Consider the following 15,084-nt stretch of genomic DNA (forward strand, 5'->3'; position numbering starts at 1 on the left):
GAGATACTATAAAACCAGTTTAATTATTTGTTTTACAGTTACTGCCACACTTGTTCTGTCCCAGAGAGGCAAGACTACTTCTTTCATAATTCACCGGAAGAAAATAGGCTATTTTACATCTAAGTTGTAACTATTTAAAAAAAAAATGTAAATTTATTATTAATTAAATTTAAAAATTATTTCTGCTACTCTTGTACACTTTGTAAATCTGTTTTAGTATCCAAATGCTTCAGTGCGACTGTGCGAGATGAAGTTGGAATCCATAGCCGCAATAAAGAAACTGGTTCCTTCCTTAATGGAAGAAACTGCTAAAGAAAAAAAGGAAAAACAAAGTTTAGAAAATTGTATTAACTCTTTGGGCCAGATTCAAATGAGTAATTTTAAGATTTTGTATATGATTTTTAGTTTTTAGTATAAGCATTTATTTTTGTTAATTTTCATCTAATCTCTCCTATTATACACAATAACGAAATATGAGGCAAACAAATTAATAAATATTACATTCAGGATGCAAAGTGTGTTTTTTTATAAGTAAAACTTGTATCTTTTACACACATAAAATATAGACAGCTAGATGATTTTTAATGTAAAAGTTTATTTAAAAAATATACTTCCACTTTTCTGACTACATATTTACTTCTTATTCAAAGATGTTGGTACTAAATATAGAGATGGGGGTTTTCATAAGTATATTATTATAATAATATATCATAATATGTATTAATTAAAAAAAAACAATAAATAATGACACTGAATGTGGCAGCCAAAATTTCCGTTAATAATAACCACCAAATAAAAATAAATCTCAATATCCAAAAAAAAGGAAATATATAAAATTTGAAGACAAACCAAAACATTTCACTTTTGTGTCAAAAAGTAAATCTTTAATGCCTTAATCCACAGAATAAATGGGCGTAAGTAATTCGTACCACCTATTAAATTAAAATTTTTGGTTAAACTGATTTTACGTACTTAAATCTTATAGTTAAGTTAAATATTATCTTGCTATCAACTATCCTGAATTTCTAACTTAATAAAACTAAACCCAAAAATGCCGAATAATAAAATTTTAAATACAAATAAATTTTAAGGCCGGACCTGTGCAACTTTTCACGCTTGAGTGGCTGTGATTGAGGTCAGACGTCTAACAAAATAGTACGTGGGCGCATGTAGTCAAATTTTACGAATCAAATGTATAAATTCTTAAAAAAATGCTCAAAACATTTATTTATTTAATGGAATGATTAAATATCGCTTAGAATATAAAATTTTGCGTTATAAAATTTTAGAATATAAACATGCATGTCATGTGACAATACAAGCAACACCGGCACACGGACTATTCGCGGCATATCAAAGATTCTAATAGATCTCTGAACTGAACTATACCAAGTGTGCTACTGTTTTTCATAAAGCCGTACTGAAACTTATGGGTCAAGTCTTGATCATTTATAAACGTTTGCATTCTCTGCCTAATTATTTTTTCTAAAATCTTAGAGAATACACTTATCACTGAAATATTATTGCCTATAATTGTTCATATTCTTCTTTTGAATAGAGGGTGATTTTACCTACTTTCAGCTCTTGCTAAAATATGCCATTCTCAAGTGTTTCATTAATTAATTTTACCAAAATCGGTAGAAGATCCTCTCTAAGATTGTTCATATCTTTGACTGTGATTCCGTCATGTTTGGGCGCAAAGTTTTCTTTTAATTCATTAATAATTTTTGAAAATTCCTGCTCACTAGTTAAATTTACATATGTTTTTATATTTTATTTGAATATTCCTTAGATTTTTATTTTGCAACATGGGAGAAGGGGGTACGTTGTTACAAAATTCATTCCCGTAACTTATTTTTTCAATAGTGTATCTTTCAGAAGAAGCTTATTTCTTAGTTGAGTTAGTATACATATTTGCTCGTATGATATCAATAATAATATATTAAAAACATATCAAATGGGTTTGTAATTATGATTTTAATTTATTTTGCAAATTGTAAGAACTTGCCCCTCCACAGGGTAAATTGTTACAGTCAATGGGGTAAGATGTTACAGGACCAACTAAGGTAAAGGAATAACTAAATGACGTGGAATTAACATTTATTGTCAAGGAACGTTTCAAAAAACAGTTACACAAAAGAAATAAAAGTGTTGCTCAAATTATAATAAAATCAAACAGCTTAAACTAGTCCGTATCGGAGCAACAATGAATACAAACATAAAAATCATTATTGTCGCCACAAGCAACATGTGCCCATCTTTTACAAGCAGTGCATTGGATCCACTGTTCGTTTCTCGATTCGAAAAATGGAGTTAAACAAATTAGACACGTCGACTCCTCTTCCGAGCTCTCAGAGTCTGATTTTTCTTTTGTTAAAATATTTTTTCCTTAGATTGCTCTTTTTTCTTTTTTCCACTTGTTGAATCACCTCCTATTGTTCTTTTAGTTGCTCCCACATTTTTTTTCTTTGTCTTGCTTTTTCTTCCTCCTCTAAAGCCGATTTAATCGGCGTGTCTGTCAAAATTGCAGAAACTCTTTTCTTCCGACCTCTTTTCAATTTTCTTGCCATTGCTTTTGGGTAAGGTTTGAGTTCTTCGGGCGTTAAATGAGCTATTTCTGTGTCCAAAGGTCTATGTATCACTGGGTTACAGGCGGAGCTTGTAGAAGGCTGTGGAGATGGCGTCCTGTGTTTTTCGATTTGAGTTTCTGCTGTTGTAGGTTCTAATTCCACTGTTGTGTTATTAATTTCCGGCAATGGCCTGTTTGTTACTTCTGCTGGCAATAATTCATCATCTTGAAATACGTCTCTGTTGTAGGGCCAAATTCCAGTTACATTAAATCCCTTCTGTATGTTGTGAGGTGAAACACCAAGGGAAAACGAATCTTTTAAAATGGTAGGTATATCATAGATGCTCATGACTTTACCTGGGTTAGATCTTAACCATCCATCTGCAGCACTATTAAAATATCTTTTAAGTGGGCCAAACACAGTCCTATTAAGGGGCTGAAGCTTATGGGATGTATGTGGCGGGAAACTGACAAGGACGACCCCATTTGCTTTGCAAAAATTCAATACCGGGATCGACAAATGGGAGTCATGATTATCTAAGACCATCAATACAGGTTTCTCTTTGCTGCATCGGACAAACTGGAGGAAATGTTTCTTAAAAAGTAAAAAATTTTCGCAAAAAATTTTCGCAAGTCATCCATCCGGAGGAATGTGATGCGCCAACGCAACCTGGAGGCCCATTTGCTACCATAAAATCCTTGAATTTCTTCCGTGGGAATATTAAAAACGGAGGAACAAAGTTGCCATTTGCGTTGACTGCTAATGCCATGGTTACGAGTTGACCTCTTTCCCCAGAAGTGATGGCCCCTACTTGCTTAGTTCCTTTTTTTGCTATGATTTTTGTAGGCCTTTGGACAGTAGTAAGTCCAGTCTCGTCCATATTATAGACATCTTGAAGCTGGAATTTATATTTATCACAAACTTGGCCAAGGTTATTGAAAAATTGTAACACATTATGGCGATTAAAGGCAGTAGCACGGTCTATGCTAGTAGCCTTAGGTGTCCTGACTGACAAGACCAGGGGCCGTATTTTTGAAACCATTCGACTTTGATTCGCATACGAAATTAGAGGATTTCGCACGAAAAATCGATATTCGTATTTTCGACCGCTTCGTATGCGAACTTTTTCGCATGCGGTGTATCGAATGGGTATATACCATTCGAATTTCAAGTTCGTGTGCGATTCTGCCACTTGTCTTGTTTTGATTTTAAACTAGCTTTGTTTTTTTGTTAATTTGTTGGTTGGTTAAGTATTTTCGTAGTGTTTTTTTATTGTTTATTGAAAAAAAAATAGCAATAATCAAATGGCTAGATTAAACAATCTTGTGCAAAGAAACGTCGTCGATGCACTGGAAGAGACTAAAACTCTGGCAGATAGAAGGAATAGGATGTACTCTTCATTTCTTGAGCCATTTGAAATGTATGCAGATGCTTAATTTAATAAATTATATAAATTAAGCAAGCCTATTACGATAGAATGATTAAGCATATTACGATGATGTGATCTTTATGTGCTCCTGAGACTGTGTAATCTATCCACTAGTTTTATATAAGGCTTGTGCAGTTTTAGCCGAAAAATTTTGGGTGAAATTGCCCGACTTTAATTCCGGGTGCTCTTCCATAAATGAAATTAGTTCTTTCTTTTGCTCACTCGACACAAAACCGCAATATTTTTTTATTTTTTGAATTCATTTAAAAAAAAGTCAATTCGCAAAAACCCAAGAAACGCCATGAAAAAACCTGAAAATTCCCTGATGTTTTTAAACTTAAATTTTAGGTTAGGTTCAAAAATCGTTATCGTCTTCATCCCGGTTGACACGGCCTCCAATAGCACTCGACTTTGCTACGTTGCCACTACATTTCATGTTCGCATGCGAATGAAATTTCGAATGCTGTTCAAAAATGCACTTTTTAATTCGTGTGCGAATTTTGCCGCTCGACTTTGTTCGCATTCGAGGATTCTCGCATGGTTTCGAAAATACGGCCCCAGACCTTGTCAGTCTTTAAAAAAGCCAGCCTTTTTAAAAACCCAAATAGCCAGTCCTTGAGACTTAGTCCAGTCCTGACGCTATATTCTTTTCCTTCCAGTTATCGGGAATAGATATATTATTTGCCGTTGCAAACTGGAAAGCAAGCTTCCGTAAATCAGATGTAGTGAGCCCATAATAAATTTTAGCAGAATGCTCGGTGAATTCCGCAAGTTGTTTTTTCCTCTGCATCGTTGAATATTTTTCTGTGTTTAGCGTAACCGACTAAGCGTTTATTAGTGTCGGTATTAATGGTAGTTACCGCAGACTCTCCTTTAATAAAACGATGTAAAGTCATAAAATTTACTGCATATCGAGCAGCGGCGTCCCTAATTGACACTTTTTCCTGTAAGACCAATTGTGCCGCCCTCTCAAATTGTTCGGTTGGAATATCTCCTCTCGTGGTTTTCTTGACATACGTGCACACCATATTTACATATCTGAAAGCAACAAAAAACCATTTATAGAGAAGTGTAAATATTTAATTCCCCTTTAAAAATAAATGGGGCAAGTTGTTACAGTAACTCGGTAATTGTAACGACTATCCCCACGAGAACAAAATGAGGTTAGATCCACAATTTTTGGTAAATATCGGGAATAAGTTAAAAGCAAATATGCGCGAATTAGGAGAAATATATAGGCTTTGAATCTGTATAATAATCATATTTATACTACTTACCAATTTTGCACAATTAAGCACAAAAGTAGGCACACACCAGTACAATTTTGCATCCAAAAACACATGTAATCGGTTTCCCAACCTGTATATGTTCGAAACATAATGAGCAGCTTTCAAGTTTAAATAGTTTAAAGGGAGTCTTAAGGTTTTTCATTTACATCCTTGTTTGCTATCTAAAATATTTACACAAAATAGCATAGGTAAGAGTTATGGGCATTCAATTAAAAAATGTTAAATAATATAGAAATTGTGACCTACTTCTTTGGTGCTTGGAGTATCGATCAACTTTTTTGATTCTTTTACATTTTATGTCACTTCTACTATAGGCATCATTCAGATTGTTTTATAATAAATTGAATAAAGGTATTTTTTTAATACCGCCATCCCAAGAAATTTGTAGTGAACTTTTCCTTACGTATATATGGGTTTTTCAAAATAAACAAATACCTTATGTATTATGTATATACGTTATCATTCGTTTAAAAAAGATAATAATAAGAAATCTGCTTTAAAAGATCGCAAGGTTATCACATATTTATTAACAACAAAAGCACCTACCAATAAAAAAACATGTAAGTGCAAATCTTTGGACTCACTGCGTTGTAAAATTGCATTAATCCAGTCAATACCACAATATGAAGGCAACAACATTACTTGTCTTGATATGCTTTACTGTTTTTTTAATGTTTATAGATTCATCATGTTACGAAAGTGATGAGGTAAGAAATCTTACATAGATACCCTCTATTAAAAACATGTTTTTAATCTGATTTTAATCATTTTTAGTTTACACCTGAAATAGCTTGCAACAAAATCCCCAGTTTGGTCCGAATTGATAAATGTTTTAAAAATGAAAATTGCTATGCTATTCTTAAAAACTACGTAAAAAGTCCTGTAATTATGAAATACATAGTGCTTTACAAAAAGCTCAAGAAAGCAACATCTACTCAGGAGTTAAAAGAACTTTGTGAAGAAACTTCTATACTTGTTCCAGTAACTGCATCGTTATCAAAATGTAAAGCAGATGTATTAAGGCAGTGTGTGAATAAGGCTGGCGCCATTTACCCAGCTTTTCATATATACTTGCTCAAAATTTGCACTAAGCAGGAATCATAAGTAGAGTAGAAATAGTATCCAACAGCTTAAACGCTTTATTTTTAGATATTTTTATTATAAAAAATAATGAATTTAATAAAAATGTTAATTAATCGTTCTTGCAGTTATACAATGTTAAAACCCTTTGTTAATAGAAAAAAAACCCTGATAATATATTTAAATATCTCCCTTTTTTCATAAAATGACCCGCGCCTTTAAACAATTCTCTTCGATATAACTCTAGAAACTACTGAAAATTGAACCATTCATTCTTTATCTTAGAACATTAAAAAATTAGAATAGAAAACAACAACTACTGAGTTTAATATGTGCAAAGGGGCAAGAGGAGTGTTATATAATCATCGATTCTCTGTTGTTAAGTTTTAACACATTTTTAAAAATTAACATTCTTATTTCTCTAACCGCTTTTAAAAAATTTGGAATGGCAACACCGCAAGCAAAACTAATCTCATCTTGCGAAATGTCATCTTGCTAAACGAATTTGTGTTTACATTCGGCATTTGCGAAGTCCTGTATTTTTTCTTTAGTTTTTGGTTGAAAAAAGATAAAGGTCCCATTTAAGTGTTTTTGTGAACTGTTACGATGGTAAAAACTTGTACCGTTTGTGACGCACCATAGGAAAAAGGGTAATTAAGGCTGATCTTTTCACAAGTTGAATTCAAATTAATACTGTCAGCATGAACGTAAAATAACAAAAACTTAAAATATTGTTAATAATTTAAAGCATAATCTATTATTAATAAATATTTATCATATAAATATTTTTTGACGACGCGACGTCACTGGTAACGATTTCTTGTGTCAGTAGAATCAACAATGCGATTAAGCGGCGTTGCTATGTTGTTGCCTTTTTCTCTAATATAGGGACGTTATCTGCATTAATTTAACTTTTAACATTAATTAACTTCATTAGAGAGTACCTTATCGTATTTCGCTTCCGCTTTCTTTGAGAGTTGTCCCAAGACGCCGCGTGATGTCGCTACAAAATCAGGAAGCCAACAGTCCGCAGAATCAAACCTAGATGACGGCACCGCCACCGATGGAAATAAAGTTTCACAAAATGGAGCTAACGTAAACAAAAACGTTGACAAAAAAGACACCGAATGGGCAGAAATTAGGAGAAAACCAAAAAGGTTAAACAACAAGACAGTGGTCCATGCAACCCCACGTCCCGAACCCATTAGAGGATGAAATGAAGCAGATTCTGTGCTAAAAGCGGCTCAGAAAACAACCACTCTATTTGTTTCTGGCCTGGATCCAAGTACAAAGGAGGAACATATTTTGAACTTTTTGATAAGTCAAAATTTGAGATACCAATGTTTCTGTGAAAAGATGAAAATTACCAAAGAAAAAAGATACAGTTCTTTTAAATTGATAGTCCCACTAGAAAAGAAAAAGGGTACATGTCTGCGTCTGTGTGGCCACAGGGAATTATTGTAAATCTTTTTCAGAACCTTAATCGCCAAAACCCAAAGGCAAGAGTACACCCTCAAAAACAATAAAAATCATGCATATAAACACCCGATCTGTAAGAAATAAAGCCGAAATGCTTGAGGCGTTCTTAGAAGACAAGTCATTTGATATTGTTTGTCTCTCGGAACATTGGCTTAAAAGAAGAAGCAGAAGTTCTACAGCTTGGTAGTTACAAACAAGCTAGCATATACGCGAGAGCATCCTTTAATGGTGGGGGAGTAGGTGTATATACTAATAATTGTTTTAAAGTAACAGATTATGATGTGAAAATGTTTTGAATGTTGTGCAGCATTTTTAAATGACTTAAATGTATATGTTTTAGCAATATATAGGTCTCCATCAAAAAATTTCCAACAATTCCTAAATTCAATTGAATCAATTATAAATAAAATTGGTATACATAAAAAAAAATTGTGGGAGATTTTAATGTCCACTTCAATACTGATTAGCAGAATTTTCTTGACCTTTCTGACATCATGGAGAGCTATGGTTTTAAACAAACTATAACAGACCATACAAGGGCTGGAGCTTGTCTGGACAACATTTTTATAAAATTCAGTACCGATTCCTTTAAATCCAGTGTGTTTGATATTGGGGTGTCAGATCATCTTGGACAGTAGCTCGAAGTGATCGTTGAGAGTATTATTGATGGGACTCTGCACCACCATAAGGTATGTAGGCCTGTGACCCAAGGAGGTATGTTGTCTTTCTTTGAACTGGTTGCCTCATATAACTGGAATTTTGTGCCAGAGGAGAGTGTAGCTGTCAATGACTGTTTCAAAATATTTCTCTAGAAATCTAGGTATCTTCTCTAGAAAAAGCATATACTCAATCTTTTTCCCTGAAAACATATAGGGTGAGGACCAATCGGAGAAATACAATAACTTGACAATAACCTAAGGGCCATGCGGGATCATCTACAGTTGCTGAGTGGAGTGTCTCGACAGTACAAAAACAGAAATTTTAAGAGGTTGTTTAAGGACTTTCAAAAAGCTTATAGAGCTGCTATACATGAGGCAAAAATAAAAGCCAATGATAAATTCATCTCATCAGCTTCTAATCCAACTAAGGCCGTATGGCAAGTTGTTAATGGTAGTGTAGGTACGTCAAAAACGAAAAAATCTCATGAAAGTACTTTAACTACTGACGATTTCAATAATTTCTTTTCACGTATTGCCCATGATACTGTTAGAGGTACTCCACTGTCGCAGGGTGACCCAATCCAAAGTCTCTCTGTTCTGGGTATGCCGGAGAATGTGTTCTCTTTCTGTCCTGTATCATTCATAAAAGTAAGAGAGATTATTGATGGCTTAAAAAATAAGACTAGTCAAGACATCTATGGGCTAAATGTCAAATTAATTAAGTCTGTTAAAAACATTATCATAGCTCCACTAACAAAACTAATAAACAGATGCTTCAGGGAGAACACTTTTCCAGGTGTGCTCGGATCAGCCAAGGTAATACCTATTTTTAAAAAGGGTGATTCTGATAGGCCTGAGAACAACCGTCCTATCTCCTTGCTGCCCATAATCTCAAAAATCTTTGAAAAATGTATTGCTGCTCAACTTGTGAAATTTTTTGAGGGTAACAATCTTTTTACATCCAGCCAGTTTGGTTTCAGAAAGGGTAAAAGTACCACCATGGCCATTTTAGACTTAGTTGATTACTTGTTAAATGCTTTTGATAGCTTGCAATATGGCAGTGTCTTGTTCTGCGATCTGAGCAAGGCATTCGACTGTGTTCCCCATAACATATTGCTGCAAAAACTTTCTAAATATGGACTTAGTCCCAACAGTAGTTTAACACTGCTTCCTATCTCGCTTCCTATCTGGCCAATAGAGATCAGATGGTAAGTGTTGGTGGGCTCTCATCAGCAAAAAGTGGGATAACCATAGGTGTTCCCCAAGGATCTGTTTTGGGGCCTATCCTCTTTTTGATCTATATAAATGACCTACCATTAACTGAACCATCTGGTAAATTCACCATTTTTGCTGATGGCGCAACAGTGGCATGTGCCGGAGATACTCTTGAGACCGTAGAGAGGAAATTGAGAGTATTGTAGGGGGGAATTCAGGAATGGTTTAACATGAACCGATTGCACCTCAACGCAGACAAAGTTATTTTTACTCTAAGATCAGCTGACATATCAAAGGATTTTTCTGTTAAGTTTCTGGGAGTTTTATTGGATCCTCCACTTCACTGGCATTCCCACATTAATATTGTTGCCGGAAGGCTAAAAACATCTATATATGCCCTTTGTCGCCTAGCTGGATGTTTATCTGAATCTGGCTTAAGAACAGCCTATTTTGGCACCTTCCATCCCTTAGCCACATATGCTATTCTAGCATGGGGTCATGCCCGACAAACAAAAAGGTTGTTTTCACTACAGAGAAGGGCAATCAGAATTTTGGGTAGGCTGGGTTGCAGGGAGGATTGTAGATCTGTTTTCTCTATGAACGGAATACTTATCCTACCTTCCGTATATATATTGGAAAATCTTTTATGGGTACACAGGAATAGAGATGGGTATAAAGTACATGGTGATATACACAACTATGGTGCTAGAAACATAAATAGGCTAGTTCCAATTTACCAACGCTTAACAAGATGTCGGAGTGGTCCCGGATTTCTAGCTGTTAAGTTATATAATAAACATCCTACCGACTATGTGGATTTAGATTTGAAACGTTTTAAGAATAAAATAAAACAAATTCTAGTCTCTAATGCCTTCTATTCAACTGAAGAGTTTTTAAACTTCACATTCTATCTGTGATATTAAGTACCTACCTATATATTGCATTTTATTTGAGACATATTGTGATTGTGTATTGTTCATAGTATGTATATCAATTACTGTGTTTTGGTTTTAATGAGTTTTATACGTTTCTTTTTATCAATTAATAAGTTGGCACAGGACAGTGCTACAACAATTACAGACGCAGCTGTAATTGCATCTTCATTCTCCATTTTGTTTAAACTTCCAACCCGTCAACCCGGAAGGTTTGAACCAAACATTTGCCACGCCGTGTAGCAGATCAACTTGCCGCATCTTTTGTCGAATCTATTTGAGAACCATTCGGTCCAATGTTAGTGCCAAATGTTCACAGCATCGTGTGGTGCCCGCTTCACAGTAAACCAAACAATGATCCGAAACACCCTCCAACAAGACAGTGTCTTGTATCCTTGACTAAAGTATCATCAGTCACAAATATAGGGTCAAGTAATGATGCGAAGTAAAAACATGAATAAAGATAAAGAACATGAAAAATGCGAAGAAATATTATCACCCGCGTCAGCGAAAAGCCATGAACATTTACTGAATTTAGAATGCCTTTAAGTATTATTTTATAATTCACAATATTTATTTATTACCACTTAACAATAAAACCTCCTATTTTGACACAATTTGAAAGATAATAAATTTGTATTCCAAAGGGTTTATTTATAATAAAAAAAGTATTATCAAAGCTTAAAGAATTTAAACTATTGTTGAGCAACCAGTCAATTATATCTCGCAAGTATTTTATTTTATTTGTTTTATAAATTTTTGTTTACAAATAAAAAGACAGTACGCTCAAAAGATGAATGGCTCGACATTTTAGGAAATTCAGTTATCGGTTCTTTTTTTTATTGATTTTTTATTGGCAACTTAAATGGAGAGAAATATCTTGGGAGAAATAATAAATCGCCGCTTAAATCTTCCGATTGATCGTCAAATAATTTTTTCGTTTGGGGATGGACAGCACGGACGACAACATTTTTAGGAGCAGTCATGAACGAATTTTGATGAATTCGTGCCAAAGTACGCGAAATACTGAATAAACCCAGCCGAAATGTTGCAGAACACTCGTGGTGGGTTTTACAACAGACTGAGATATTGTTTAGCACAAGCAAGGAGTATTTTTGATGTTCGGCGATTCCGTACCATTTTATAACTAGTAAATAATATTAACAATATAAGAATTTTAAAAAAGAAACCTCGTCAATACCAACACCAAAGAAGGAACAGATTAAGAAACACAAAAAAACCTGAGCTTTAACTTCCCTCCTACAACCCCGCACAAATACAATAGTTTAAAATATTTTTGATCGAAACGACGACGAAACACAAACGAGGCTAGCCACCTCAGACTAGGCTGTAATATTGTGGCGTCAGTCGATCTGAGCCAAGAAATAAATGAAACAATTTTTTAAATTTTTTAGTTATTTTTCATTTACATGGATTTTTTGTACTTAGATGCTTAACAATTGTTTTTTTAGGCGTAAAATATGATAACTCTTTACACCTCTTTTAGGTCCATTAGTGGCCAGATATTTAAATAATACGTGTTTACTATGTTGTTAATAATGCAGATCGCGCGAGGTTATCTCGGGCTATATCCTAATTAATTAAAAAATATATAAATCCAAGTTTGCAAATATCATGAATTATTTAAAAGTTCAAGAATCAGAAGAGAACAAGTGTTTGTTTGAAGACTAAGCGTATTATCAAACTACAGTACACCATTACTTACTATAAACTTCGCAACATGAGGGCTATCTTAATCACTCTATTATGTCTTACATATGGTTTAATGTTTGCGGACGCTAGATATTCTGATCAGGTAAAAAACCTTGCACAGCCTGTATACTGTATAAATACCTTGAATAAATGTGATAATTTCTAGCAACCGTCAATGCCTTGCATCGAAATCCACCGTTACGATAGACGAATTGATCAATGTCTTGACGTTATGGCATGCTATGAAATCCTTTATAATTATGTACAAGGCTTCGTAAGCAAAAACCTCATCGTACTCTACGTAAGCGCAGCGAATGCACATTCTAGTACTGAATTGGAAGAGCTTTTTGAGGAAAGCAATATTTATGTTCCAACACAAGGATCCCTATTAGATAAGATAGCAGCTGTCCGAAATCAGTGTGTAAATAAGCTAAATAGAATTGTACCTGATTTCGTTACATATTTACAAAACACTTGTTACAACTACTATTAAAGCATATGAAGAAATCAGTAGTACTTAAGTTTTTTTAAGCGATTCGAAATAGTGGTCAAAGAAGATTAAAAACTAGACTAGAATGTAGTAGTGGAATTACAAATAGTATACTTTTGACAAATAAAAAAGAATGTTCTATTGTTGAGTTTTTTTTAGATACTTTAATGTGCTTTTAATCCTTTTTTCTTCAAAAGTGTTTCGTGTTAATTCATTTTTCATATAATTCTTTAAACCAATTTTAATACTAATAATTAAAAATTAATTATTTGCGTCATAAATAATATAAAACCATGCCGATGTTTTTATAGCTAACTTTGAAAAAAAGAACCAAAAGTGTAAAAAAGAACCAAAAGTGTAAAAACTTATGACAACTAAATAATACAGTCAAAATTAAGGCCTCTACACACGATGCAAATTCAATTGTAAGAACTATTTAAAGAGCAAAAAAAGCATAAAACCGTGGATTATGCGTTGATTATTGATTATTATTGGAACTTTTAAAGGGGTACTATGGGGGTTTAATCATAAATGTATTTAGATTTATTATTTTCCAAACATACCTACTTGCTCTAAATAGACACTGCACTATCCTTCTTTATTTCTGGTACGGTATTTATCTCATTATGGGAGGAAAATTGATAAAAGTTCTTTTTAACAGAGAACAAGCAACAGAAAGGCGAATAGAGATAGATGCGTGGCCTAACCCTGAGGGATCGAGTAAGAAATAAAGAGATAGGCCGACGTACTGGTCGTACGTAAGAGAAATTATATTATACAACGAATCACTACACGCACCAAAAAAACTATTGGAATGAAGACAAAGAGCTGACAAGCAAACGTAGCCAAGGCAAACTTCTCACTCAATGGACGGATGTAACCACAGTAGCAGTAACCACTAATCACCAAATTTATGGGACAACTTTGATAGCGTTCGCCAAGCTTTAATAATAGTTTCTAAGAGAGATTACTTATAAAACCTAGCTTTGACATTGGGAAAAAGCCTTTGAATTTAATTTTAATGTCCAAAAAAAGAACAAGTTTGCAAACGAAAATATTTGCAAAATAGACATACTGCTTTTTTCTGTTCATTCGGGTACTTTTTTATTGATACTTAAAAACAGTAAGTGGCATATGCTGCTTTATTCTGTTTTAAATTAAGTGCTTTTTTCCATTCCAGAATCTTATATTTATAGAAAAAAAAAACGCAGTAGCAAACTAACATTTTATTTAGATTTCTTTCTATTACAAGTTTGCGTAACAATTTGAGTGTTCCTAGTAACTGGCAAGTTTAACCAAAAATCCTTTCTGTTTTCTTCCATGAGTCCCAATAAATTTTTTATTATACCGTCTGTTTTCTTCAGAGATCCCACATGTGACAGGCTGGATCTGAAACGTCCTTCTTCTTACATATGTCCCCTTGTAAAAAATTAAGTGTCTTGAATACACTAGAATTAAGGTCTGACTTAATTTCCAAATTGAAAAAACCTCGAGAGACTTTAACTTTGTTAATATTGCACAAAAGTATTTTTTCTTTCTCGATAGTGTTTCTTTTGTGGGATGAAGAAAAATCTTGAAAATCATAGAAAACTTCAATATGCGTAACTTTTGTTGTAACCCTTCCATTGTTCGACTTTTGTATTGCTTGAACAAAATCATTAAAATCTTGAGTTTTTATTTTGACGCTGCTTTGGTGATGAAGGGAATGTATGTCCTGGCTCGAAATAGTTCACTAAGAGTGTCTCAGCAGCTACCTGCAATGAATTGACAATATAAACGAGAAAGATCATAAAGGCCCAGTTTTTATTTGGTGCTGAACAATTGTCCAGCCAAAATATAAAATGCTCGGCGTCACGATTATGGAGCATGAACTGGAAAAAGGTGCTGATTAGTTGCTCTTTTCCTTAACCACGAATGGCTTCATGCCAAACAACTGCAACCGGTAGAATCTCCATTCTGGGCAGCATTAATATTTTTTCCAAATCTGCTGAAACGCAGATAGTTTTTGAATCATACTCAGTAGCTGCATCTTTCTGATATAAATGTAGTGCTGTTTTTGCACGGTTTATATGATCTGACCATTTACATGTGTCACATTCTGGATCAAGGTCTTCACGCTTATGGAGATGTAGGTCCATTATTTCACCGTGCTCACACTCTTCGTTTCCGAGTTTAGACTAAGTTATATAGTTTTAGACTAAGTTATATAGTTAACTGCATTTTTGTGT

The 15,084-nt window shown here is 33.9% G+C and overlaps 3 long non-coding RNA genes across 4 annotated transcripts; 2 read left to right on the forward strand and 1 right to left on the reverse strand.

Moving 5' to 3' along the window:
• Window positions 1–4,333: 4,333 nt before the first annotated feature.
• On the reverse strand, window positions 4,334–5,680 carry LOC126741897 (uncharacterized). The gene is made up of 3 exons (XR_007662428.1): window positions 5,535–5,680; window positions 5,277–5,449; window positions 4,334–5,037 (listed from the first exon to the last, which is right to left on the reverse strand). It is a non-coding gene; the product is annotated as an uncharacterized LOC126741897 (long non-coding RNA).
• Window positions 5,681–5,806: 126 nt separating this feature from the next.
• LOC126741893 (uncharacterized) lies at window positions 5,807–6,489 on the forward strand. Its single transcript, XR_007662423.1, has 2 exons — window positions 5,807–5,995; window positions 6,063–6,489. It is a non-coding gene; the product is annotated as an uncharacterized LOC126741893 (long non-coding RNA).
• Window positions 6,490–7,003: 514 nt separating this feature from the next.
• LOC126741894 (uncharacterized) lies at window positions 7,004–13,002 on the forward strand. Of its 2 annotated transcripts, XR_007662425.1 has the most exons (3): window positions 7,004–7,018; window positions 12,161–12,469; window positions 12,533–13,002. It is a non-coding gene; the product is annotated as an uncharacterized LOC126741894 (long non-coding RNA). The 2 variants fall into 2 exon arrangements; XR_007662424.1 differs by lacking the exon at window positions 7,004–7,018 and having other exon boundaries at window positions 11,912–12,469.
• The last annotated feature ends 2,082 nt before the right edge of the window (window positions 13,003–15,084 follow it).

This window comes from Anthonomus grandis, chromosome 11 (assembly GCF_022605725.1).
Source record: "Anthonomus grandis grandis chromosome 11, icAntGran1.3, whole genome shotgun sequence".
NCBI lineage: Eukaryota > Metazoa > Arthropoda > Insecta > Coleoptera > Curculionidae > Anthonomus > Anthonomus grandis.